Genomic DNA, 27,892 nt, shown 5'->3' with positions numbered 1-27,892 from the left:
GCGTAAGATTTTATCTTAAAATACAAGAACTTTTCGTGGTTCTTGTCAATTTTTGTTGATTTGCATCGAATAAACTTATTTCAGTCAGCTGGATCTTTCTTCTTCAAAGCAAAAAGATTTTATCTTCAAATACAAGAACTGTTCGTGGTTTTGTTGATTTTCAGCAAATTAACATATTTCAGCGAGCGAGAAGTTTTTTCTTTAATAGCGTAAGATTTTATCTTAAAATACAAGAACATTTCGTGGTTTTTGTCAATTTTTGTTGGTTTTCATCTGATGAACTTATTTCAGTCAGCTAGATCTTTCTTCTTCAAAGCAAAAAGATTTTATCTTCAAATACAAGAACTTTTCGTGAGTTTGTTGATTTTCAGCAAATGAACAAATTTCAGCGAGCGAGAAGTTTTATCTTTAATCGCGTCAGATGTTATCTTAAAATACAAGAACCTTTCGTGGTTCTTGTCAATTTTTGTTGGTTTTCATCTGATGAACTTATTTCATTCAACCAGATCTTTCTTCTTCAAAGCAAAAAGATTTTATCTTCAAATACAAGAACTTTTCGTGATTTTGTTGATTTTCAGCAAATGAACATATTTCAGCGAGCGAGAAGTTTTTTCTTTAATCGCGTCAGATTTTATCTTAAAATACAAGAACTTTTCTTGGTTTTGTTGATTTTCAGCAAATGAACATATTTCAGCGAGGGAGAAGTTTTTTCTTTAATAGCATCAGATTTTATCTTAAAATACAAGAACTATTCGTGGTTCTTGTCAATTTTTGTTGATTTTCATCAAATGAACTTATTTCAGTCAGCTAGATCTTTCTTCTTTAAAGCAAAAAGATTTTATCTTGAAATACAAGAACTTTTCGTTGTTTTGTTGATTTTCAGCAAATGAACATATTTCAGCGAGGGAGAAGTTTTTTCTTTAATAGCGTCAGATTTTATCTTAAAATACAAGAACTTTTCGTGGTTCTTGTCAATTTTTGTTGGTTTTCATCCAATGAACTTATTTCAGTCAGCGAGACCTTTCTTCTTCAAAGCAAAAAGATTTTATCTTCAAATACAAGAACTTTTCGTGGTTTTGTTGATTTTCAGCAAATGAACATATTTCAGCGAGCGAGAAGTTTTTTCTTCAATAGCGTAAGATTTTATCTTAAAACACAAGAACTTTTCGTGGTTCTTGTCAACTTTTGTTGGTTTTCATCTGATGAACTTATTTCAGTCAGCTAGAACTTTCTTCTTCAAAGCAAAAAGATTACATTTTCAAATACAAGAACTTTTCGTGGTTTTGTTGATTTTCAGCAAATGAACATATTTCAGCGAGGGAGAAGTTTTTTCTTTAATAGCGTCAGATTTTATCTTAAAATACAAGAACTTTCGTGGTTCTTGTCAATTTTTGTTCGTTTTCATCAAATGAACTTATTTCAGTCAGCAAGATCGTTCTTCTTCAAAGCAAAAAGATTTTATCTTCAAATACAAGAACTTTTAGTGGTTTTGTTGGTTTTCAGCAAATGAATAGATTTCAGCGAGCAAGAGGTTTTTTCTTTAATAGCGTAAGATTTTATCTTAAAATACAAGAACTTTTCGTGGTTCTTGTCAATTTTTGTTGGTTTTCATCTAACGAACTTATTTCAGTCAGCGAGATCTTTCTTCTTCAAAGCAAAAAGATTTTATCTTCAAATACAAGAACTTTTCGTGGCTTTGTTGGTTTTCAGCAAATGAACATATTTCAGCGAGATGGGAGTTTTTTCTTTAATAGCGTAAGATTTTATCTGAAAATACAAGAACTTTTCGTGGTTCTTGTCAATTTTTGTTGGTTTTCATCCAATGAACTTATTTCAGTCAGCTAGATCTTTCTTCTTCAAAGCAAAAAGATTTTATCTTCAAATACAAGAACTTTTCGTGGTTTTGTTGGTTTTCAGCAAATGAACATATTTCAGCGAGCTGGGAGTTTTTTCTTTAATAGCGTAAGATTTTATCTTAAAATACAAGAACTTTTCGTGGTTGTTGTCAATTTTTGTTGGTTTTCATCTAATGAACTTATTTCAGTCAGCTCGATCTTTCTTCTTCAAAGCAAAAGGATTTTATCTTCAAATACAAGAACTTTTCGTGGTTTTGTTGGTTTTCAGCAAATGAACATATTTCAGCGAGCTGGGAGTTTTTTCCTTAATAGCGTAAGATTTTATCTTAAAATACAAGAACATTTCGTGGTTCTTGTCAATTTTTGTTGGTTTTCATCTAATAAACTTATTTCAGTCAGCTAGATCTTTCTTCTTCAAAGCAAAAAGATTTTATCTTCAAATACAAGAACTTTTCGTGGTTTTGTTGGTTTTCAGCAAATGAACAGATTTCAGCGAGCAAGAAGTTTTTTCTTTAATAGCGTAAGATTTTATCTTAAAATACAAGAACTTTTCGTGGTTCTTGTCAATTTTTGTTCGTTTTCATCTAATGAAGTTATTTCAGTCAGCTGGATCTTTCTTCTTCAAAGCAAAAAGATTTTATCTTCAAATACAAGAACTTTTCGTGGTTTTGAAGGTTTTCAGCAAATGAACAGATTTCAGCGAGCAAGAAGTTTTTTCTTTGATCGCGTAAGATTTTATCTTAAAATACAAGAACTTTTCGTGGTTCTTGTCAATTTTTGTTGGTTTTCATCTAATGAACTTATTTCAGTCAGCTAGATCTTTCTTCTTCTAAGCAAAAAGATTTTATTTTCAAATACAAGAACTTTTCGTGGTTTTGATGGTTTTCAGCAAATGAACATATTTCAGCGAGCTGGAAGTTTTTTCCTTAATAGAGTAAGATTTTATCTTAAAATACAAGAACTTTTCGTGGTTCTTGTCAATTTTTGTTGGTTTTCATCTGATGAACTTATTTCAGTCAGCTAGATCTTTCTTCTTCAAAGCAAAAAGATTTTATCTTCAAATACAAGAACTTTTCGTGGTTTTGTTGGTTTTCAGCAAATGAACATATTTCAGCGAGCTGGGAGTTTTTTCTTTAATAGCGTAAGATTTTATCTTAAAATACAAGAACTTTTCGTGGTTCTTGTCAATTTTTGTTGGTTTTCATCTGATGAACTTATTTCAGTCAGCTGGATCTTTCTTCTTCAAAGCAAAAAGATTTTATCTTCAAATACAAGAACTTTTCGTGGTTTTGTTGGTTTTCAGCAAATGAACAGATTTCATCGAGCAAGAAGTTTTTTCTTTAATAGCGTCAGATTTAATCTTAAATTACAAGAACTTTTCGTGGTTCTTGTCAACTTTTGTTGGTTTTCATCTTATGAACTTATTTCAGTCAGCTAGATCTTTCTTCTTCAAAGCAAAAAGATTTTATCTTCAAATACAAGAACTTTTCGTGGTTTTGTTGATTTTCAGCAAATGAACATATTTCAGCGAGATGGGAGTTTTTTCTTTAATAGCGTAAGATTTTATCTTAAAATACGAGAACTTTTCGTGGTTCTTGTCAATTTTTGTTGATTTTCATCGAATAAACTTATTTCAGTCAGCTAGATCTTTCTTCTTCAAAGCAAAAAGATTTTATCTTCAAATACAAGAACTGTTCGTGGTTTTGTTAATTTTCAGCAAATTAACATATTTCAGCGAGCGAGAAGTTTTTTCTTTAATAGCGTCAGATTTTATCTTAAAATACAAGAACTTTTCGTGGTTCTTGTCAATTTTTGTTGGTTTTCATCGAATAAACTTATTTCAGTCAGCTAGATCTTTCTTCTTCAAAGCAAAAAGATTTTATCTTCAAATACAAGAACTGTTCGTGGTTTTGTTAATTTTCAGCAAATTAACATATTTCAGCGAGCGAGAAGTTTTTTCTTTAATAGCGTCAGATTTTATCTTAAAATACAAGAACTTTTCGTGGTTCTTGTCAATTTTTGTTGGTTTTCATCCAATGAACTTATTTCAGTCAGCGAGACCTTTCTTCTTCAAAGCAAAAAGATTTTATCTTCAAATACAAGAACTTTTCGTGATTTTGTTGATTTTCAGCAAATGAACATATTTCAGCGAGGGAGAAGTTTTTTCTTTAATAGCGTCAGATTTTATCTTAAAATACAAGAACTTTTCGTGGTTCTTGTCAATTTTTGTTGGTTTTCATCCAATGAACTTATTTCAGTCAGCGAGACCTTTCTTCTTCAAAGCAAAAAGATTTTATCTTCAAATACAAGAACTTTTCGTGGTTTTGTTGATTTTCAGCAAATAAACATATTTCAGCGAGCGAGAAGTTTTTTCTTCAATAGCGTAAGATTTTATCTTAAAATACAAGAACTTTTCGTGGTTCTTGTCAACTTTTGTTGGTTTTCATCTTATGAACTTATTTCAGTCAGCTAGATCTTTCTTCTTCAAAGCAAAAAGATTACATTTTCAAATACAAGAACTTTTCGTGGTTTTGTTGATTTTCAGCAAATGAACATATTTCAGCGAGGGAGAAGTTTTTTCTTTAATAGCGTCAGATTTTATCTTAAAATACAAGAACTTTTCGTGGTTCTTGTCAATTTTTGTTCGTTTTCATCAAATGAACTTATTTCAGTGAGCTGGATCTTTCTTCTTCAAAGCAAAAAGATTTTATCTTCAAATACAAGAACTTTTCGTGGTTTTGTTGGTTTTCAGCAAATGAATAGATTTCAGCGAGCAAGAGGTTTTCTCTTTAATAGCGTAAGATTTAATCTTAAAATACAAGAATTTTTCGTGGTTCTTGTCAATTTTTGTTGGTTTTCATCTAATGAACTTATTTCAGTCAGCTAGATCTTTCTTCTTCAAAGCAAAAAGATTTTATCTTCAAATACAAGAACTTTTCGTGGTTTTGTTGATTTTCAGCAAATGAACATATTTCAGCAAGGGAGAAGTTTTTTCTTTAATAACGTCAGATTTTATCTTAAAATACAAGAACTTTTCGTGGTTCTTGTCAATTTTTGTTCGTTTTCATCAAATGAACTTATTTCAGTCAGCTAGATCTTTCTTCTTCCAAGCAAAAAGATTTTATCTTAAAATACATGAACTTTTCGTGGTTTTGTTGGTTTTCAGCAAATGAACAGATTTCAGCGAGCAAGAGGTTTTTTCTTTAATAGCGTAAGATTTTATCTTAAAATACAAGAACTTTTCGTGGTTCTTGTCAATTTTTGTTGATTTGCATCGAATAAACTTATTTCAGTCAGCTGGATCTTTCTTCTTCAAAGCAAAAAGATTTTATCTTCAAATACAAGAACTGTTCGTGGTTTTGTTGATTTTCAGCAAATTAACATATTTCAGCGAGCGAGAAGTTTTTTCTTTAATAGCGTAAGATTTTATCTTAAAATACAAGAACATTTCGTGGTTTTTGTCAATTTTTGTTGGTTTTCATCTGATGAACTTATTTCAGTCAGCTAGATCTTTCTTCTTCAAAGCAAAAAGATTTTATCTTCAAATACAAGAACTTTTCGTGAGTTTGTTGATTTTCAGCAAATGAACAAATTTCAGCGAGCGAGAAGTTTTATCTTTAATCGCGTCAGATGTTATCTTAAAATACAAGAACCTTTCGTGGTTCTTGTCAATTTTTGTTGGTTTTCATCTGATGAACTTATTTCATTCAACCAGATCTTTCTTCTTCAAAGCAAAAAGATTTTATCTTCAAATACAAGAACTTTTCGTGATTTTGTTGATTTTCAGCAAATGAACATATTTCAGCGAGCGAGAAGTTTTTTCTTTAATCGCGTCAGATTTTATCTTAAAATACAAGAACTTTTCTTGGTTTTGTTGATTTTCAGCAAATGAACATATTTCAGCGAGGGAGAAGTTTTTTCTTTAATAGCATCAGATTTTATCTTAAAATACAAGAACTATTCGTGGTTCTTGTCAATTTTTGTTGATTTTCATCAAATGAACTTATTTCAGTCAGCTAGATCTTTCTTCTTTAAAGCAAAAAGATTTTATCTTGAAATACAAGAACTTTTCGTTGTTTTGTTGATTTTCAGCAAATGAACATATTTCAGCGAGGGAGAAGTTTTTTCTTTAATAGCGTCAGATTTTATCTTAAAATACAAGAACTTTTCGTGGTTCTTGTCAATTTTTGTTGGTTTTCATCCAATGAACTTATTTCAGTCAGCGAGACCTTTCTTCTTCAAAGCAAAAAGATTTTATCTTCAAATACAAGAACTTTTCGTGGTTTTGTTGATTTTCAGCAAATGAACATATTTCAGCGAGCGAGAAGTTTTTTCTTCAATAGCGTAAGATTTTATCTTAAAACACAAGAACTTTTCGTGGTTCTTGTCAACTTTTGTTGGTTTTCATCTGATGAACTTATTTCAGTCAGCTAGAACTTTCTTCTTCAAAGCAAAAAGATTACATTTTCAAATACAAGAACTTTTCGTGGTTTTGTTGATTTTCAGCAAATGAACATATTTCAGCGAGGGAGAAGTTTTTTCTTTAATAGCGTCAGATTTTATCTTAAAATACAAGAACTTTCGTGGTTCTTGTCAATTTTTGTTCGTTTTCATCAAATGAACTTATTTCAGTCAGCAAGATCGTTCTTCTTCAAAGCAAAAAGATTTTATCTTCAAATACAAGAACTTTTAGTGGTTTTGTTGGTTTTCAGCAAATGAATAGATTTCAGCGAGCAAGAGGTTTTTTCTTTAATAGCGTAAGATTTTATCTTAAAATACAAGAACTTTTCGTGGTTCTTGTCAATTTTTGTTGGTTTTCATCTAACGAACTTATTTCAGTCAGCGAGATCTTTCTTCTTCAAAGCAAAAAGATTTTATCTTCAAATACAAGAACTTTTCGTGGCTTTGTTGGTTTTCAGCAAATGAACATATTTCAGCGAGATGGGAGTTTTTTCTTTAATAGCGTAAGATTTTATCTGAAAATACAAGAACTTTTCGTGGTTCTTGTCAATTTTTGTTGGTTTTCATCCAATGAACTTATTTCAGTCAGCTAGATCTTTCTTCTTCAAAGCAAAAAGATTTTATCTTCAAATACAAGAACTTTTCGTGGTTTTGTTGGTTTTCAGCAAATGAACATATTTCAGCGAGCTGGGAGTTTTTTCTTTAATAGCGTAAGATTTTATCTTAAAATACAAGAACTTTTCGTGGTTCTTGTCAATTTTTGTTGGTTTTCATCTAATGAACTTATTTCAGTCAGCTCGATCTTTCTTCTTCAAAGCAAAAGGATTTTATCTTCAAATACAAGAACTTTTCGTGGTTTTGTTGGTTTTCAGCAAATGAACATATTTCAGCGAGCTGGGAGTTTTTTCCTTAATAGCGTAAGATTTTATCTTAAAATACAAGAACATTTCGTGGTTCTTGTCAATTTTTGTTGGTTTTCATCTAATAAACTTATTTCAGTCAGCTAGATCTTTCTTCTTCAAAGCAAAAAGATTTTATCTTCAAATACAAGAACTTTTCGTGGTTTTGTTGGTTTTCAGCAAATGAACAGATTTCAGCGAGCAAGAAGTTTTTTCTTTAATAGCGTAAGATTTTATCTTAAAATACAAGTACTTTTCGTGGTTCTTGTCAATTTTTGTTCGTTTTCATCTAATGAAGTTATTTCAGTCAGCTGGATCTTTCTTCTTCAAAGCAAAAAGATTTTATCTTCAAATACAAGAACTTTTCGTGGTTTTGAAGGTTTTCAGCAAATGAACAGATTTCAGCGAGCAAGAAGTTTTTTCTTTGATCGCGTAAGATTTTATCTTAAAATACAAGAACTTTTCGTGGTTCTTGTCAATTTTTGTTGATTTGCATCGAATAAACTTATTTCAGTCAGCTGGATCTTTCTTCTTCAAAGCAAAAAGATTTTATCTTCAAATACAAGAACTGTTCGTGGTTTTGTTGATTTTCAGCAAATTAACATATTTCAGCGAGCGAGAAGTTTTTTCTTTAATAGCGTAAGATTTTATCTTAAAATACAAGAACATTTCGTGGTTTTTGTCAATTTTTGTTGGTTTTCATCTGATGAACTTATTTCAGTCAGCTAGATCTTTCTTCTTCAAAGCAAAAAGATTTTATCTTCAAATACAAGAACTTTTCGTGAGTTTGTTGATTTTCAGCAAATGAACAAATTTCAGCGAGCGAGAAGTTTTATCTTTAATCGCGTCAGATGTTATCTTAAAATACAAGAACCTTTCGTGGTTCTTGTCAATTTTTGTTGGTTTTCATCTGATGAACTTATTTCATTCAACCAGATCTTTCTTCTTCAAAGCAAAAAGATTTTATCTTCAAATACAAGAACTTTTCGTGATTTTGTTGATTTTCAGCAAATGAACATATTTCAGCGAGCGAGAAGTTTTTTCTTTAATCGCGTCAGATTTTATCTTAAAATACAAGAACTTTTCTTGGTTTTGTTGATTTTCAGCAAATGAACATATTTCAGCGAGGGAGAAGTTTTTTCTTTAATAGCATCAGATTTTATCTTAAAATACAAGAACTATTCGTGGTTCTTGTCAATTTTTGTTGATTTTCATCAAATGAACTTATTTCAGTCAGCTAGATCTTTCTTCTTTAAAGCAAAAAGATTTTATCTTGAAATACAAGAACTTTTCGTTGTTTTGTTGATTTTCAGCAAATGAACATATTTCAGCGAGGGAGAAGTTTTTTCTTTAATAGCGTCAGATTTTATCTTAAAATACAAGAACTTTTCGTGGTTCTTGTCAATTTTTGTTGGTTTTCATCCAATGAACTTATTTCAGTCAGCGAGACCTTTCTTCTTCAAAGCAAAAAGATTTTATCTTCAAATACAAGAACTTTTCGTGGTTTTGTTGATTTTCAGCAAATGAACATATTTCAGCGAGCGAGAAGTTTTTTCTTCAATAGCGTAAGATTTTATCTTAAAACACAAGAACTTTTCGTGGTTCTTGTCAACTTTTGTTGGTTTTCATCTGATGAACTTATTTCAGTCAGCTAGAACTTTCTTCTTCAAAGCAAAAAGATTACATTTTCAAATACAAGAACTTTTCGTGGTTTTGTTGATTTTCAGCAAATGAACATATTTCAGCGAGGGAGAAGTTTTTTCTTTAATAGCGTCAGATTTTATCTTAAAATACAAGAACTTTCGTGGTTCTTGTCAATTTTTGTTCGTTTTCATCAAATGAACTTATTTCAGTCAGCAAGATCGTTCTTCTTCAAAGCAAAAAGATTTTATCTTCAAATACAAGAACTTTTAGTGGTTTTGTTGGTTTTCAGCAAATGAATAGATTTCAGCGAGCAAGAGGTTTTTTCTTTAATAGCGTAAGATTTTATCTTAAAATACAAGAACTTTTCGTGGTTCTTGTCAATTTTTGTTGGTTTTCATCTAACGAACTTATTTCAGTCAGCGAGATCTTTCTTCTTCAAAGCAAAAAGATTTTATCTTCAAATACAAGAACTTTTCGTGGCTTTGTTGGTTTTCAGCAAATGAACATATTTCAGCGAGATGGGAGTTTTTTCTTTAATAGCGTAAGATTTTATCTGAAAATACAAGAACTTTTCGTGGTTCTTGTCAATTTTTGTTGGTTTTCATCCAATGAACTTATTTCAGTCAGCTAGATCTTTCTTCTTCAAAGCAAAAAGATTTTATCTTCAAATACAAGAACTTTTCGTGGTTTTGTTGGTTTTCAGCAAATGAACATATTTCAGCGAGCTGGGAGTTTTTTCTTTAATAGCGTAAGATTTTATCTTAAAATACAAGAACTTTTCGTGGTTCTTGTCAATTTTTGTTGGTTTTCATCTAATGAACTTATTTCAGTCAGCTCGATCTTTCTTCTTCAAAGCAAAAGGATTTTATCTTCAAATACAAGAACTTTTCGTGGTTTTGTTGGTTTTCAGCAAATGAACATATTTCAGCGAGCTGGGAGTTTTTTCCTTAATAGCGTAAGATTTTATCTTAAAATACAAGAACATTTCGTGGTTCTTGTCAATTTTTGTTGGTTTTCATCTAATAAACTTATTTCAGTCAGCTAGATCTTTCTTCTTCAAAGCAAAAAGATTTTATCTTCAAATACAAGAACTTTTCGTGGTTTTGTTGGTTTTCAGCAAATGAACAGATTTCAGCGAGCAAGAAGTTTTTTCTTTAATAGCGTAAGATTTTATCTTAAAATACAAGAACTTTTCGTGGTTCTTGTCAATTTTTGTTCGTTTTCATCTAATGAAGTTATTTCAGTCAGCTGGATCTTTCTTCTTCAAAGCAAAAAGATTTTATCTTCAAATACAAGAACTTTTCGTGGTTTTGAAGGTTTTCAGCAAATGAACAGATTTCAGCGAGCAAGAAGTTTTTTCTTTGATCGCGTAAGATTTTATCTTAAAATACAAGAACTTTTCGTGGTTCTTGTCAATTTTTGTTGGTTTTCATCTAATGAACTTATTTCAGTCAGCTAGATCTTTCTTCTTCTAAGCAAAAAGATTTTATTTTCAAATACAAGAACTTTTCGTGGTTTTGATGGTTTTCAGCAAATGAACATATTTCAGCGAGCTGGAAGTTTTTTCCTTAATAGAGTAACATTTTATCTTAAAATACAAGAACTTTTCGTGGTTCTTGTCAATTTTTGTTGGTTTTCATCTGATGAACTTATTTCAGTCAGCTACATCTTTCTTCTTCAAAGCAAAAAGATTTTATCTTCAAATACAAGAACTTTTCGTGGTTTTGTTGGTTTTCAGCAAATGAACATATTTCAGCGAGCTGGGAGTTTTTTCTTTAATAGCGTAAGATTTTATCTTAAAATACAAGAACTTTTCGTGGTTCTTGTCAATTTTTGTTGGTTTTCATCTGATGAACTTATTTCAGTCAGCTGGATCTTTCTTCTTCAAAGCAAAAAGATTTTATCTTCAAATACAAGAACTTTTCGTGGTTTTGTTGGTTTTCAGCAAATGAACAGATTTCATCGAGCAAGAAGTTTTTTCTTTAATAGCGTCAGATTTAATCTTAAATTACAAGAACTTTTCGTGGTTCTTGTCAACTTTTGTTGGTTTTCATCTTATGAACTTATTTCAGTCAGCTAGATCTTTCTTCTTCAAAGCAAAAAGATTTTATCTTCAAATACAAGAACTTTTCGTGGTTTTGTTGATTTTCAGCAAATGAACATATTTCAGCGAGGGAGAAGTTTTTTCTTTAATAGCGTCAGATTTTATCTTAAAATACGAGAACTTTTCGTGGTTCTTGTCAATTTTTGTTGGTTTTCATCTTATGAACTGATTTCAGTCAGCTAGATCTTTCTTATTCAAAGAAAAAAGATTTTATCTTCAAATACAAGAACTTTTCGTGGTTTTGTTGATTTTCAGCAAATGAACATATTTCAGCGAGGGAGAAGTTTTTTCTTTAATAGCGTCAGATTTTATCTTAAAATACAAGAACTTTCATGGTTCTTGTCAATTTTTGTTCGTTTTCATCAAATGAACTTATTTCAGTCAGCTAGATCGTTCTTCTTCAAAGCAAAAAGATTTTATCTTCAAATACAAGAACTTTTCGTGGTTTTGTTGGTTTTCAGCAAATGAACATATTTCAGCGAGCTGGGAGTTTTTTCTTTAATAGCGTAAGATTTTATCTTAAAATACAAGAACTTTTCGTGGTTCTTGTCAATTTTTGTTGGTTTTCATCTAATGAACTTATTTCAGTCAGCTAGATCTTTCTTCTTCAAAGCAAAAGGAGTTTATCTTCAAATACAAGAACTTTTCGTGGTTTTGTTGGTTTTCAGCAAATGAACATATTTCAGCGAGCTGGGAGTTTTTTCCTTAATAGCGTAAGATTTTATCTTAAAATACAAGAACATTTCGTGGTTCTTGTCAATTTTTGTTGGTTTTCATCTGATAAACTTATTTCAGTCAGCTAGATCTTTCTTCTTCAAAGCAAAAAGATTTTATCTTCAAATACAAGAACTTTTCGTGGTTTTGTTGGTTTTCAGCAAATGAACAGATTTCAGCGAGCAAGAAGTTTTTTCTTTAATAGCGTAAGATTTTATCTTAAAATACAAGAACTTTTCGTGGTTCTTGTCAATTTTTGTTCGTTTTCATCTGATGAAGTTATTTCAGTCAGCTAGATCTTTCTTCTTCAAAGCAAAAAGATTTTATCTTCAAATACAAGAACTTTTCGTGGTTTTGAAGGTTTTCAGCAAATGAACAGATTTCAGCGAGCAAGAAGTTTTTTCTTTAATAGCGTAAGATTTTATATTAAAATACAAGAACTTTTCGTGGTTCTTGTCAATTTTTGTTCGTTTTCATCTGATGAACTTATTTCAGTCAGCTAGATCTTTCTTCTTCTAAGCAAAAAGATTTTATCTTCAAATACAAGAACTTTTCGTGATTTTGTTGGTTTTCAGCAAATGAACATATTTCAGCGAGCGAGAAGTTTTTTCTTTAATAGCGTAAGATTTTATCTTAAAATACAAGAACTTTTCGTGGTTCTTGTCAATTTTTGTTCGTTTTCATCTAATGAACTTATTTCAGTCAGCTAGATCTTTCTTCTTGAAAGCAAAAAGATTTTATCTTCAAATACAAGAACTTTTCGTGATTTTGTTGATTTTCAGCAAATGAACATATTTCAGCGAGCGAGAAGTTTTTTCTTTAATCGCGTCAGATTTTATCTTAAAATACAAGAACTTTTCGTGGTTCTTGTCAATTTTTGTTGGTTTTCATCCAATGAACTTATTTCAGTCAGCTGGATCTTTCTTCTTCAAAGCAAAAAGATTTTATCTTCAAATACAAGAACTTTTCGTGATTTTGTTGATTTTCAGCAAATGAACATATTTCAGCGAGCGAGACGTTTTTTCTTTAACAGCGTCAGATTTTATCTTAAAATACAAAAAGTTTTCGTGGTTCTTGTCAATTTTTGTTGATTTTCATCAAATGAACTTATTTCAGTCAGCTAGATCTTTCTTCTTTAAAGCAAAAAGATTTTATCTTGAAATACAAGAACTTTTCGTGGTTTTGTTGATTTTCAGCAAATGAACATATTTCAGCGAGGGAGAAGTTTTTTCTTTAATAGCGTCAGATTTTATCTTAAAATACAAGAACTTTTCGTGGTTCTTGTCAATTTTTGTTGGTTTTCATCCAATGAACTTATTTCAGTCAGCGAGACCTTTCTTCTTCAAAGCAAAAAGATTTTATCTTCAAATACAAGAACTTTTCGTGGTTTTGTTGATTTTCAGCAAATGAACATATTTCAGCGAGCGAGAAGTTTTTTCTTCAATAGCGTAAGATTTTATCTTAAAACAGAAGAACTTTTCGTGGTTCTTGTCAACTTTTGTTGGTTTTCATCTTATGAACTTATTTCAGTCAGCTAGATCTTTCTTCTTCAAAGCAAAAAGATTATATTTTCAAATACAAGAACTTTTCGTGGTTTTGTTGATTTTCAGCAAATGAACATATTTCAGCGAGGGAGAAGTTTTTTCTTTAATAGCGTCAGATTTTATCTTAAAATACAAGAACTTTCATGGTTCTTGTCAATTTTTGTTCGTTTTCATCAAATGAACTTATTTCAGTCAGCTAGATCGTTCTTCTTCAAAGCAAAAAGATTTTATCTTCAAATACAAGAACTTTTCGTGGTTTTGTTGGTTTTCAGCAAATGAACATATTTCAGCGAGCTGGGAGTTTTTTCTTTAATAGCGTAAGATTTTATCTTAAAATACAAGAACTTTTCGTGGTTCTTGTCAATTTTTGTTGGTTTTCATCTAATGAACTTATTTCAGTCAGCCAGATCTTTCTTCTTCAAAGCAAAAGGAGTTTATCTTCAAATACAAGAACTTTTCGTGGTTTTGTTGGTTTTCAGCAAATGAACATATTTCAGCGAGCTGGGAGTTTTTTCCTTAATAGCGTAAGATTTTATCTTAAAATACAAGAACATTTCGTGGTTCTTGTCAATTTTTGTTGGTTTTCATCTGATAAACTTATTTCAGTCAGCTAGATCTTTCTTCTTCAAAGCAAAAAGATTTTATCTTCAAATACAAGAACTTTTCGTGGTTTTGTTGGTTTTCAGCAAATGAACAGATTTCAGCGAGCAAGAAGTTTTTTCTTTAATAGCGTAAGATTTTATCTTAAAATACAAGAACTTTTCGTGGTTCTTGTCAATTTTTGTTCGTTTTCATCTGATGAAGTTATTTCAGTCAGCTAGATCTTTCTTCTTCAAAGCAAAAAGATTTTATCTTCAAATACAAGAACTTTTCGTGGTTTTGAAGGTTTTCAGCAAATGAACAGATTTCAGCGAGCAAGAAGTTTTTTCTTTAATAGCGTAAGATTTTATATTAAAATACAAGAACTTTTCGTGGTTCTTGTCAATTTTTGTTCGTTTTCATCTGATGAACTTATTTCAGTCAGCTAGATCTTTCTTCTTCTAAGCAAAAAGATTTTATCTTCAAATACAAGAACTTTTCGTGATTTTGTTGGTTTTCAGCAAATGAACATATTTCAGCGAGCGAGAAGTTTTTTCTTTGATAGCGTAAGATTTTATCTTAAAATACAAGAACTTTTCGTGGTTCTTGTCAATTTTTGTTCGTTTTCATCTAATGAAGTTATTTCAGTCAGCTAGATCTTTCTTCTTCAAAGCAAAAAGATTTTATCTTCAAATACAAGAACTTTTCGTGGTTTTGTTGGTTTTCAGCAAATGAACAGATTTCAGCGAGCAAGAAGTTTTTTCTTTAATAGCGTCAGATTTTATCTTAATATACAAGAACTTTTCGTGGTTCTTGTCAATTTTTGTTCGTTTTCATCCAATGAACTTATTTCAGTCAGCTAGATCTTTCTTCTTGAAAGCAAAAAGATTTTATCTTCAAATACAAGAACTTTTCGTGATTTTGTTGATTTTCAGCAAATGAACATATTTCAGCGAGCGAGAAGTTTTTTCTTTAACAGCGTCAGATTTAATCTTAAAATACAAGAACTTTTCGTGGTTCTTGTCAACTTTTGTTGGTTTTCATCTTATGAACTTATTTCAGTCAGCTAGATCTTTCTTCTTCAAAGCAAAAAGATTTTATCTTCAAATACAAGAACTTTTCGTGGTTTTGTTGATTTTCAGCAAATGAACATATTTCAGCGAGGGAGAAGTTTTTTCTTTAATAGCGTCAGATTTTATCTTAAAATACGAGAACTTTTCGTGGTTCTTGTCAATTTTTGTTGGTTTTCATCTTATGAACTGATTTCAGTCAGCTAGATCTTTCTTATTCAAAGAAAAAAGATTTTATCTTCAAATACAAGAACTTTTCGTGGTTTTTGTCAATTTTTGTTGGTTTTCATCCAATGAACTTGTTTCAGTCAGCCAGATCTTTCTTCTTGAAAGCAAAAAGATTTTATCTTCAAATACAAGAACTTTTCGTGGTTTTGTTGATTTTCAGCAAATGAACATATTTCAGCGAGGGAGAAGTTTTTTCTTTAATAGCGTCAGATTTTATCTTAAAATACGAGAACTTTTCGTGGTTCTTGTCAATTTTTGTTGGTTTTCATCTTATGAACTGATTTCAGTCAGCTAGATCTTTCTTATTCAAAGAAAAAAGATTTTATCTTCAAATACTAGAAATTTTCGTGGTTTTTGTCAATTTTTGTTGGTTTTCATCCAATGAACTTATTTCAGTCAGCCAGATCTTTCTTCTTGAAAGCAAAAAGATTTTATCTTCAAATACAAGAACTTTTCGTGGTTTTGTTGATTTTCAGCAAATGAACATATTTCAGCGAGCTGGAAGTTTTTTCCATAATAGCGTAAGATTTTATCTTAAAATACAAGAACTTTTCGAGGTTCTTGTCAATTTTTGTTGGTTTTCATCCTATAAACTTATTTCAGTCAGCTAGATCTTTCTTCTTCAAAGCAAAAAGATTTTATTTTCAAATACAAGAACTTTTCGTGGTTTTGATGGTTTTCAGTAAATGAACATATTTCAGCGAGCTGGAAGTTTTTTCCTTAATAGAGTAAGATTTTATCTTAAAATACAAGAACTTTTCGTGGTTCTTGTCAATTTTTGTTGGTTTTCATCTAATGAACTTATTTCAGTCAGCTAGATCTTTCTTCTTCAAAGCAAAAAGATTTTATCTTCAAATACAAGAACTTTTCGTGGTTTTGTTGGTTTTCAGCAAATGAACATATTTCAGCGAGCTGGGAGTTTTTTCTTTAATAGCGTAAGATTTTATCTTAAAATACAAGAACTTTTCGTGGTTCTTGTCAATTTTTGTTGGTTTTCATCTAATGTACTTATTTCAGTCAGCTGGATCTTTCTTCTTCAAAGCAAAAAGATTTTATCTTCAAATACAAGAACTTTTCGTGGTTTTGTTGATTTTCAGCAAATGAACATATTTCAGCGAGCGAGAAGTTTTTTCTTCAATAGCGTAAGATTTTATCTTAAAATACAAGAACTTTTCGTGGTTCTTGTAAACTTTTGTTGGTTTTCATCTTATGAACTTATTTCAGTCAGCAAGATCGTTCTTCTTCAAAGCAAAAAGATTTTATCTTCAAATACAAGAACTTTTCGTGGTTTTGTTGATTTTCAGCAAATGAACATATTTCAGCGAGGGAGAAGTTTTTTCTTTAATAGCGTCAGATTTTATCTTAAAATACGAGAACTTTTCGTGGTTCTTGTCAATTTTTGTTGGTTTTCATCTTATCAACTTATTTCAGTCAGCGAGATCTTTCTTCTTCAAAGCAAAAAGATTTTATCTTCAAATACAAGAACTTTTCGTGGTTTTGTTGATTTTCAGCAAATGAACATATTTCAGCGAGCTAGAAGTTTTTTCTTCAATAGCGTAAGATTTTATCTTAAAATACAAGAACTTTTCGTGGTTCTTGTCAATTTTTGTTAGTTTTCATCTTATGAACTGATTTCAGTCAGCTAGATCTTTCTTATTCAAAGAAAAAAGATTTTATCTTCAAATACAAGAACTTTTCGAGGTTCTTGTCAATTTTTGTTGGTTTTCATCCTATGAACTTATTTCAGTCAGCTCGATCATTCTTCTTCAAAGCAAAAAGATTTTATCTTCAAATACAAGAACTTTTCGTGGTTTTGTTGATTTTCAGCAAATGAACATATTTCAGCGAGCGAGAAGTTTTTTCTTCAATCGCGTCAGATTTTATCTTAAAATACAAGAACTTTTCGTGGTTCTTGTCACTTTTTGTTGGTTTTCATCCAATGAACTTATTTCAGTCAGCTAGATCTTTCTTCTTGAAAGCAAAAAGATTTTATCTTCAAATACAAGAACTTTTCGTGGTTTTGTTAATTTTCAGCAAATGAACATATTTCAGCGAGCTCGAAATTTTTTCTTCAATAGCGTAAGATTTTATCTTAAAATACAAGAACTTTTCGTGGTTCTTGTCAATTTTTGTTAGTTTTCATCTTATGAACTTATTTCAGTCAGCTGGATCTTTCTTCTTCAAAGCAAAAAGATTTTATCTTCAAATACAAGAACTTTTCGTGGTTTTGTTGATTTTCAGCAAATGAACATATTTCAGCGAGGGAGAAGTTTTTTCTTTAATAGCATCAGATTTTATCTTAAAATACAAGAACTATTCGTGGTTCTTGTCAATTTTTGTTGGTTTTCATCCAATGAACTTATTTCAGTCAGCTAGATCTTTCTTCTTCAAAGCAAAAAGATTTTATCTTCAAATACAAGAACTTTTCGTGGTTTTGTTGATTTTCAGCAAATGAACATATTTCAGCGAGCGAGAAGTTTTTTCTTTAATCGCGTCAGATTTTATCTTAAAATACAAGAACTTTTCGTGGTTCTTGTCAATTTTTGTTGGTTTTCATCCAATGAACGTATTTCAGTCAGCTGGATCTTTCTTCTTCAAAGCAAAAAGATTTTATCTTCAAATACAAGAACTTTTCGTGATTTTGTTGATTTTCAGCAAATGAACATATTTCAGCGAGCGAGAAGTTTTTTCTTTAACAGCGTCAGATTTTATCTTAAAATACAAAACGTTTTCGTGGTTCTTGTCAATTTTTGTTGATTTTCATCAAATGAACTTATTTCAGTCAGCTCGATCTTTCTTCTTTAAAGCAAAAAGATTTTATCTTCAAATACAAGAACTTTTCGTGGTTTTGTTGATTTTCAGCAAATGAACATATTTCAGCGAGGGAGAAGTTTTTTCTTTAATAGCGTCAGATTTTATCTTAAAATACAAGAACTTTTCGTGGTTCTTGTCAATTTTTGTTCGTTTTCATCAAATCAACTTATTTCAGTCAGCTAGATCTTTCTTCTTCAAAGCAAAAAGATTTTATCTTCAAATACAAGAACTTTTCGTGGTTTTGTTGGTTTTCAGCAAATGAACAGATTTCAGCGAGCAAGAGGTTTTTTCTTTAATAGCGTAAGATTTTATCTTAAAATACAAGAACTTTTCGTGGTTCTTGTCAATTTTTGTTGGTTTTCATCTAATGAACTTATTTCAGTCAGCTAGATCTTTCTTCTTCAAAGCAAAAAGATTTTATCTTCAAATACAAGAACTTTTCGTGGTTTTGTTGGTTTTCAGCAAATGAACATATTTCAGCGAGATGGGAGTTTTTTATTTAATAGCGTAAGATTTTATCTGAAAATACAAGAACTTTTCGTGGTTCTTGTCAATTTTTGTTGGTTTTCATCTAATGAACTTATTTCAGTCAGCTAGATCTTTCTTCTTCAAAGCAAAAAGATTTTATCTTCAAATACAAGAACTTTTCGTGGTTTTGTTGGTTTTCAGCAAATGAACATATTTCAGCGAGCCAGAAGTTTTTTCTTTAACAGCGTCAGATTTAATCTTAAAATACAAAAAGTTTTCGTGGTTCTTGTCAATTTTTGTTGATTTTCATCAAATGAACTTATTTCAGTCAGCTGGATCTTTCTTCTTTAAAGCAAAAAGATTTTATCTTCAAATACAAGAACTTTTCGTGGTTTTGTTGATTTTCAGCAAATGAACATATTTCAGCGAGGGAGAAGTTTTTTCTTTAATAGCGTCAGATTTTATCTTAAAATACAAGAACTTTTCGTGGTTCTTGTCAATTTTTGTTGGTTTTCATCCAATGAACTTATTTCAGTCAGCGAGACCTTTCTTCTTCAAAGCAAAAAGATTTTATCTTCAAATACAAGAACTTTTCGTGGTTTTGTTGATTTTCAGCAAATGAACATATTTCAGCGAGCGAGAAGTTATTTCTTCAATAGCGTAAGATTTTATCTTAAAATACAAGAACTTTTCGTGGTTCTTGTCAACTTTTGTTGGTTTTCATCTTATGAACTTATTTCAGTCAGCTGGATCTTTCTTCTTGAAAGCAAAACGATGTTATCTTCAAATACAAGAACTTTTTGTGGTTTTGTTGATTTTCAGCAAATGAACATATTTCAGCGAGCTCGAAGTTTTTTCTTCAATAGCGTAAGAATTCATCTTAAAATACAAGAACTTTTCGTGGTTCTTGTCAATTTTTGTTAGTTTTCATCTTATGAAATTGTTTCAGTCAGCTGGATCTTTCTTCTTCAAAGCAAAAAGATTTTATCTTCAAATACAAGAACTTTTCGTGGTTTTGTTGATTTTCAGCAAATGAACATATTTCAGCGAGGGAGAAGTTTTTTCTTTAATAGCGTCAGATTTTATCTTAAAATACGAGAACTTTTCGTGGTTCTTGTCAATTTTTGTTGGTTTTCATCTTATCAACTTATTTCAGTCAGCTAGATCTTTCTTATTCAAAGAAAAAAGATTTTATCTTCAAATACAAGAACATTTCGTGGTTTTTGTCAATTTTTGTTGGTTTTCATCCAATGAACTTATTTCAGTCAGCCAGATCTTTCTTCTTGAAAGCAAAAAGATTTTATCTTCAAATACAAGAACTTTTCGTGGTTTTGTTGATTTTCAGCAAATGAACATATTTCAGCGAGCTGGAAGTTTTTTTCCATAATAGCGTAAGATTTTATCTTAAAATACAAGAACTTTTCGTGGTTCTTGTCAATTTTTGTTGGTTTTCATCCAATGAACTTATTTCAGTCAGCTAGATCTTTCTTCTTGAAAGCAAAAAGATTTTATCTTCAAATACAAGAACTTTTCGTGGTTTTGTTAATTTTCAGCAAATGAACATATTTCAGCGAGCGAGAAGTTTTTTCTTTAATAGCGTCAGATTTTATCTTAAAATACAAGAACTTTTCGTGGTTCTTGTCAATTTTTGTTGGTTTTCATCTTATGAACTTATTTCAGTCAGCTCGATCTTTCTTCTTCAAAGCAAAAAGATTTTATCTTCAAATACGAGAACTTTTCGTGGTTTTGTTGATTTTCAGCAAATGAACATATTTCAGCAAGGGAGAAGATTTTTCTTTCATAGCGTCAGATTTTATCTTAAAATACAAGAACTTTTCGTGGTTCTTGTCAATTTTTGTTGGTTTTCATCCAATGAACTTATTTCAGTCAGCGAGATCTTTCTTCTTCAAAGCAAAAAGATTTTATCTTCAAATACAAGAACTTTTCGTGGTTTTGTTGATTTTCAGCAAATGAACATATTTCAGCGAGCTGGAAGTTTTTTCTTTAAAAGCGTAAGATTTTATCTTAAAATACAAGAACTTTTCGTGGTTCTTGTCAATTTTTGTTAGTTTTCATCTTATGAACTAATTTCAGTCAGCGAGATCTTTCTTCTTGAAAGCAAAAAGATTTTAACTTCAAATACAAGAACTTTTCGTGGTTCTTGTCAATTTTTGTTGGTTTTCATCCAATGAACTTACTTCAGTCAGCTGGATCTTTCTTCAAAGCACAAAGATTTTATCTTCAAATACAAGAACTTTTCGTGGTTTTGTTGATTTTCAGCAAATGAACATATTTCAGCGAGCGAGAAGTTTTTTCTTTAATAGCGTCAGATTTTATCTTAAAATACAAGAACTTTTCGTGGTTCTTGTCAATTTTTGTTGGTTTTCATCTTATGAACTGATTTCAGTCCGCTCGATCTTTCTTCTTCAAAGCAAAAAGATTTTATCTTCAAATACAAGAACTTTTCGTGGTTTTGTTGATTTTCAGCAAATGAACATATTTCAGCGAGCTGGAAGTTTTTTCTTTAAAAGCGTAAGATTTTATCTTAAAATACAGGAACTTTTCGTGGTTCTTGTCAATTTTTCTTGGTTTTCATCTTATGAACTTATTTCAGTCAGCTAGATCTTTCTTCGTCAAAGCAAAAAGATTTTATCTTCAAATACAAGAACATTTCGTGGTTTTTGTCAATTTTTGTTGGTTTTCATCCAATGAACTTACTTCAGTCAGCTGGATCTTTCTTCAAAGCACAAAGATTTTATCTTCAAATACAAGAACTTTTCGTGGTTTTGTTGATTTTCAGCAAATGAAAATATTTCAGCGAGCGAGAAGTTTTTTCTTTAATAGCGTCAGATTTTATCTTAAAATACAAGAACTTTTCGTGGTTCTTGTCAATTTTTGTTGGTTTTCATCTTATGAACTGATTTCAGTCCGCTCGATCTTTCTTCTACAAAGCAAAAAGATTTTATCTTCAAATACAAGAACTTTTCGTGGTTTTGTTGATTTTCAGCAAATGAACATATTTCAGCGAGCTGGAAGTTTTTTCTTTAAAAGCGTAAGATTTTATCTTAAAATACAAGAACTTTTCGTGGTTCTTGTCAATTTTTCTTGGTTTTCATCTTATCAACTTATTTCAGTCAGCTAGATCTTTCTTCGTCAAAGCAAAAAGATTTTATCTTAAAATACAAGAACTTTTCGTGGTTTTGTTGATTTTCAGCAAATGAACATATTTCAGCGAGCGAGAAGTTTTTTCTTTAATAGCATCAGATTTTATCTTAAAATACAAGAACTTTTCGTGGTTTTTGTCAATTTTTGTTGGTTTTCATCTGATGAACTGATTTCAGTCAGCTAGATCTTTCTTCTTCAAAGCAAAAAGATTTTATCTTCAAATACAAGAACTTTTCGTGAGTTTGTTGATTTTCAGCAAATGAACATATTTCAGCGAGCGAGAAGTTTTTTCTTTAATCGCGTCAGATGTTATCTTAAAATACAAGAACTTTTCGTGGTTCTTGTCAATTTTTGTTGGTTTTCATCTGATGAACTTATTTCATTCAACGAGATCTTTCTTCTTCAAAGCAAAAAGATTTTATCTTCAAATACAAGAACTTTTCGTGGTTTTGTTGATTTTCAGCAAATGAACATATTTCAGCGAGGGAGAAGTTTTTTCTTCAATAGCATCAGATTTTATCTTAAAATACAAGAACTATTCGTGGTTCTTGTCAATTTTTGTTGGTTTTCATCCAATGAACTTATTTCAGTCAGCGAGATCTTTCTTCTTCAAAGCAAAAAGATTTTATCTTCAAATACAAGAACTTTTCGTGGTTTTGTTGATTTTCAGCAAATGAACATATTTCAGCGAGCGAGAAGTTTTTTCTTTAATCGCATCAGATTTTATCTTAAAATACAAGAACTTTTCGTGGTTCTTGTCAATTTTTGTTCGTTTTCATCAAATGAACTTATTTCAGTCAGCTAGATCTTTCTTCTTCAAAGCAAAAAGATTTTATCTTCAAATACAAGAACTTTTTGTGGTTTTGTTGGTTTTCAGCAAATGAACAGATTTCAGCGAGCAAGAGGTTTTTTCTTTAATAGCGTAAGATTTTATCTTAAAATACAAGAACTTTTCGTGGTTCTTGTCAATTTTTGTTGGTTTTCATCTAATGAACTTATTTCAGTCAGCTCGATCTTTCTTCTTCAAAGCAAAAAGATTTTATCTTCAAATACAAGAACTTTTCGTGGTTTTGTTGGTTTTCAGCAAATGAACATATTTCAGCGAGATGGGAGTTTTTTCTTTAATAGCGTAAGATTTTATCTTAAAATACAAGAACTTTTCATGGTTCTTGTCAATTTTTGTTGGTTTTCATCCAATGAACTTATTTCAGTCAGCTAGATCTTTCATCTTCAAAGCAAAAAGATTTTATCTTCAAATACAAGAACTTTTCGTGGTTTTGTTGGTTTTCAGCAAATGAACATATTTCAGCGAGCTGGGAGTTTTTTATTTAATAGCGTAAGATTTTATCTTAAAATGCAAGAACTTTTCGTGGTTCTTGTCAATTTTTGTTGGTTTTCATCTAATGAACTTATTTCAGTCAGCTAGATCTTTCTTCTTCAAAGCAAAAAGATTTTATCTTCAAATCCAAGAACTTTTCGTGGTTTTGTTGGTTTTCAGCAAATGAACATATTTCAGCGAGCTGGGAGTTTTTCCTTTAATAGCGTAAGATTTTATCTTAAAATACAAGAACGTTTCGTGGTTCTTGTCAATTTTTGTTGGTTTTCATCTGATGAATTTATTTCAGTCAGCTAGATCTTTCTTCTTCAAAGCAAAAAGATTTTATCTTCAAATACAAGAACTTTTCGTGCTTTTGATGGTTTTCAGCAAATGAACATATTTCAGCGAGCTGGAAGTTTTTTCCTTAATAGAGTAAGATTTTATCTTAACATACAAGAACTTTTCGTGGTTCTTGTCAATTTTTGTTGGTTTTCATCTGATGAACTTATTTCAGTCAGCTAGATCTTTCTTCTTCAAAGCAAAAAGATTTTATCTTCAAATACAAGAACTTTTCGTGGTTTTGTTGGTTTTCAGCAAATGAACATATTTCAGCGAGCTGGGAGTTTTTTCTTTAATAGCGTAAGATTTTATCTTAAAATACAAGAACTTTTCGTGGTTCTTGTCAATTTTTGTTGGTTTTCATCTAATGAACTTATTTCAGTCAGCTCGATCTTTCTTCAAAGCAAAAAGATTTTATCTTCAAATACAAGAACTTTTCGTGGTTTTGTTGGTTTTCAGCAAATGAACAGATTTCAGCGAGCAAGAAGTTTTTTCTTTCATAGCGTAAGATTTTATCTTAAAATACAAGAACTTTTCGTGGTTCTTGTCAATTTTTGTTCGTTTTCATCTCATGAACTTATTTCAGTCAGCTAGATCTTTCTTCTTCAAAGCAAAAAGATTTTATCTTCAAATACAAGAACTTTTCGTGGTTTTGTTGGTTTTCAGCAAATGAACATATTTCAGCGAGCTGGGAGTTTTTTCTTTAATAGCGTAAGATTTTATCTTAAAATACAAGAACTTTTCGTGGTTCTTGTCATTTTTTGTTAGTTTTCATCTAATGAACTTATTTCAGTCAGCTAGATCTTTCTTCTTCAAAGCAAAAAGATTTTATCTTCAAATACAAGATCTTTTTGTGGTTTTGTTGGTTTTCAGCAAATGAACATATTTCAGCGAGCTGGGAGTTTTTTCCTTCATAGAGTAAGATTTTATCTTCAAATACAAGAACTTTTCGTGGTTCTTGTCAATTTTTGTTGGTTTTCATCTAATGAACTTATTTCAGTCAGCTGGATCTTTCTTCTTCAAAGCAAAAGGATTTTATCTTCAAATACAAGAACTTTTCGTGGTTTTGTTGGTTTTCAGCAAATGAACATATTTCAGCGAGCTGGAAGTTTTTTCTTTAATAGCGTAAGATTTTATCTTGAAATACAAGAACTTTTCGTGGTTCTTGTCAATTTTTGTTGGTTTTCATCTCATGAACTTATTTCAGTCAGCTGGACCTTTCTTCTTCAAAGCAAAAAGATTTTATCTTCAAATACAAGAACTTTTCGTGGTTTTGTTGGTTTTCAGCAAATGAACAGATTTCAGCGAGCAAGAAGTTTTTTCTTTAATAGCGTAAGATTTTATCTTAAAATACAAGAACTTTTCGTGGTTCTTGTCAATTTTTGTTGGTTTTCATCTAATGAACTTATTTCAGTCAGCTAGATCTTTCTTCTTCAAAGCAAAAAGATTTTATCTTCAAATACAAGAACTTTTCGTGGTTTTGATGGTTTTCAGCAAATGAACATATTTCAGCAAGCTGGGAGTTTTTTCTTTAATAGCGTAAGATTTTATCTTAAAATACAAGAACTTTTCTTGGTTCTTGTCAATTTTTGTTGGTTTTCATCCAATGAACTTATTTCAGTCAGCTAGATCTTTCTTCTTCAAAGCAAAAAGATTTTATCTTCAAATACAAGAACTTTTCGTGGTTTTGTTGGTTTTCAGCAAATGAACATATTTCAGCGAGCTGGGAGTTTTTTCTTTAATAGCGTAAGATTTTATCTTAAAATACAAGAACTTTTCGTGGTTCTTGTCAACTTTTGTTGTTTTTCATCTAATGAACTTATTTCAGTCAGCTGGATCTTTCTTCTTCAAAGCAAAAGGATTTTATCTTCAAATACAAGAACTTTTCGTGGTTTTGTTGGTTTTCAGCAAATGAACATATTTCAGCGAGCTGGAAGTTTTTTCTTTAATAGAGTAAGATTTTATCTTAAAATACAAGAACTTTTCGTGGTTCTTGTCAATTTTTGTTGGTTTTCATCTCATGAACTTATTTCAGTCAGCTAGATCTTTCTTCTTCAAAGCAAAAAGATTTTATCTTCAAATACAAGAACTTTTCGTGGTTCTTGTCAATTTTTGTTGGTTTTCATCCAATGAACTTATATCAGTCAGCCAGATCTTTCTTCTTCAAAGCAAAAAGATTTTATCTTCAAATACAAGAACTTTTCGTGGTTTTGATGGTTTTCAGCAAATGAACATATTTCAGCGAGCTGGAAGTTTTTTCATTAATCGCGTAAGATTTTATCTTAAAATACAAGAACTTTTCGTGGTTCTTGTCAATTTTTGTTGGTTTTCATCTCATGAACTTATTTCAGTCAGCTGGATCTTTCTTCTTCAAAGCAAAAAGATTTTATCTTCAAATACAAGAACTTTTCGTGGTTTTGTAGGTTTTCAGCAAATGAACAGATTTCAGCGAGCAAGAAGTTTTTTCTTTAATAGCGTAAGATTTTATCTTAAAATACAAGAACTTTTCGTGGTTCTTGTCAATTTTTGTTCGTTTTCATCTAATGAACTTATTTCAGTCAGCTAGATCTTTCTTCTTCAAAGCAAAAAGATTTTATCTTCAAATACAAGAACTTTTCGTGGTTTTGATGGTTTTCAGCAAATGAACATATTTCAGCGAGCTGGAAGTTTTTTCCTTAATAGAGTAAGATTTTATCTTAAAATACAAGAACTTTTCGTGGTTCTTGTCAATTATTGTTGGTTTTCATCTAATGAACTTATTTCAGTCAGCTAGATCTTTCTTCTTCAAAGCAAAAAGATTTTATCTTCAAATACAAGAACTTTTCGTGGTTTTGATGGTTTTCAGCAAATGAACATATTTCAGCGAGCTGGAAGTTTTTTCCTTAATAGAGTAAGATTTTATCTTAAAATACAAGAACTTTTCGTGGTTCTTGTCAATTTTTGTTGGTTTTCATCTAATGAACTTATTTCAGTCAGCTAGATCTTTCTTCTTCAAAGCAAAAAGATTTTATCTGAAAATACAAGAACTTTTCGTGGTTTTGTTGGTTTTCAGCAAATGAACATATTTCAGCGAGCTGGGAGTTTTTTCTTTGATCGCGTCAGATTTTCTCTTAAAATACAAGAACTTTTCGTGGTTCTTGTCAATTTTTGTTGGTTTTCAGCAAATGAACATATTTCAGCGAGCTGGGAGTTTTTTCTTTAATAGCGTAAGATTTTATCTGAAAATACAAGAACTTTTCGTGGTTCTTGTCAATTTTTGTTGGTTTTCATCTGATGAACTTATTTCAGTCAGCTGGATCTTTGTTCTTCAAAGCAAAAAGATTTTATCTTCAAACACAAGAACTTTTCGTGGTTTTGTTGGTTTTCAGCAAATGAACAGATTTCAGCGAGCAAGAAGTTTTTTCTTTAAGAGCGTAAAATTTTATCTTAAAATACAAGAACTTTTCGTGGTTCTTGTCAATTTTTCTTCGTTTTCATCGAATGAAGTTATTTCAGTCAGCGAGATCTTTCTTCTTCAAAGCAAAAAGATTTTATCTTCAAATACAAGAACGTTTCGTGGTTTTGATGGTTTTCAGCAAATGAACATATTTCAGCGAGCTGGAAGTTTTTTCCTTAATAAAGTAAGATTTTATCTTAAAATACAAGAACTTTTCGTGGTTCTTGTCAATTTTTGTTGGTTTTCATCTAATGAACTTATTTCAGTCAGCTAGATCTTTCTTCTTCAAAGCAAAAAGATTTTATCTTCAAATAGAAGAACTTTTCGTGGTTTTGTTGGTTTTCAGCAAATGAACAGATTTCAGCGAGCTGGAAGTTTTTTCCTCAATAGAGTAAGATTTTATCTTAAAATACAAGAACTTTTCGTGGTTCTTGTCAATTTTTGTTGGTTTTCATCTAATAAACTTATTTCAGTCAGCTAGATCTTTCTTCTTCAAAGCAAAAAGATTTCATCTTCAAACACAAGAACTTTTTGTGGTTTTGTTGGTTTTCAGCAAATGAACAGATTTCAGCGAGCTGGGAGTTTTTTCTTTAATAGCGTAAGATTTTATCTAAAAATACAAGAACTTTTCGTGGTTCTTGTCAATTTTTGTTGGTTTTCATCTAATGAACTTATTACAGTCAGCTGGATCTTTCTTCTTCAAAGCAAAAAGATTTTATCTTCAAATGCAAGAACTTTTCGTGGTTTTGTAGGTTTTCAGCAAATGAACAGATTTCAGCGAGCAAGAAGTTTTTTCTTTAATAGCGTAAGATTTTATCTTAAAATACAAGAACTTTTCGTGGTTCTTGTCAATTATTGTTCATTTTCATCTAATGAACTTATTTCAGTCAGCTAGATCTTTCTTCTTCAAAGCAAAAAGATTTTATCTTCAAATACAAGAACTTTTCGTGGTTTTGATGGTTTTCAGCAAATGAACATATTTCAGCGAGCTGGAAGTTTTTTCCTTAATAGAGTAAGATTTTATCTTAAAATACAAGAACTTTTCGTGGTTCTTGTCAATTTTTGTTGGTTTTCATCAAATGAACTTATTTCAGTCAGCTAGATCTTTCTTCCTCAAAGCAAAAAGATTTTATCTTCAAATACAAGAACTTTTCGTGGTTTTGATGGTTTTCAGCAAATGAACATATTTCAGCGAGCTGGAAGTTTTTTCCTTAATCGCGTAAGATTTTATCTTAAAATACAAGAACTTTTCG

This window comes from Heptranchias perlo, chromosome 5 (assembly GCF_035084215.1).
Source record: "Heptranchias perlo isolate sHepPer1 chromosome 5, sHepPer1.hap1, whole genome shotgun sequence".
NCBI lineage: Eukaryota > Metazoa > Chordata > Chondrichthyes > Hexanchiformes > Hexanchidae > Heptranchias > Heptranchias perlo.
This window is presented reverse-complemented; position numbering follows the sequence as displayed.